The following is a 462-nucleotide window of genomic DNA, read 5'->3' on the forward strand; positions in this document are numbered from 1 at the left end:
GGGACGGGGTGAGCGAGGGACGGGGTGAGCGAGGGACGGGGTGTGCGAGGGACGGGGTGAGCGAGGGACGGGGTGAGCGAGGGACGGGGTGTGCGAGGGACGGGGGTGTGCGAGGGACGGGGTGTGCGAGGGACGGGGGTGTGCGAGGGATTCACTGATCTCAAAATTTGGGTGGGTTGAGCTTTTCTTCATGTTCTTGGTGGGATTTTTCTCCTCCACCTTTTGGGGTGGGATTGACCTTGTTCCCTCTCCTTGGTGGGACTGATGTCCTGCAGCTTTTGGGGTGGGATTGGCCTTTTTCAGCTCTCTGGTGGGATTGACCTCATCCAGCTTTTGGGCTGGGGTTGACCTCTTCCAACCTTCTCGGTGGGCTTGATCTCATCTGGCTTTTGGGCTGGGGTTGACCTCATCCAGCTTTTGGGCTGGGGTTGACCTCTTCCAACCTTCTTGGTGGGCTTGATC

Source organism: Apteryx rowi, unplaced genomic scaffold, assembly GCF_003343035.1.
Source record: "Apteryx rowi isolate R43461 unplaced genomic scaffold, aptRow1 scaffold_2193, whole genome shotgun sequence".
Lineage (NCBI taxonomy): Eukaryota > Metazoa > Chordata > Aves > Apterygiformes > Apterygidae > Apteryx > Apteryx rowi.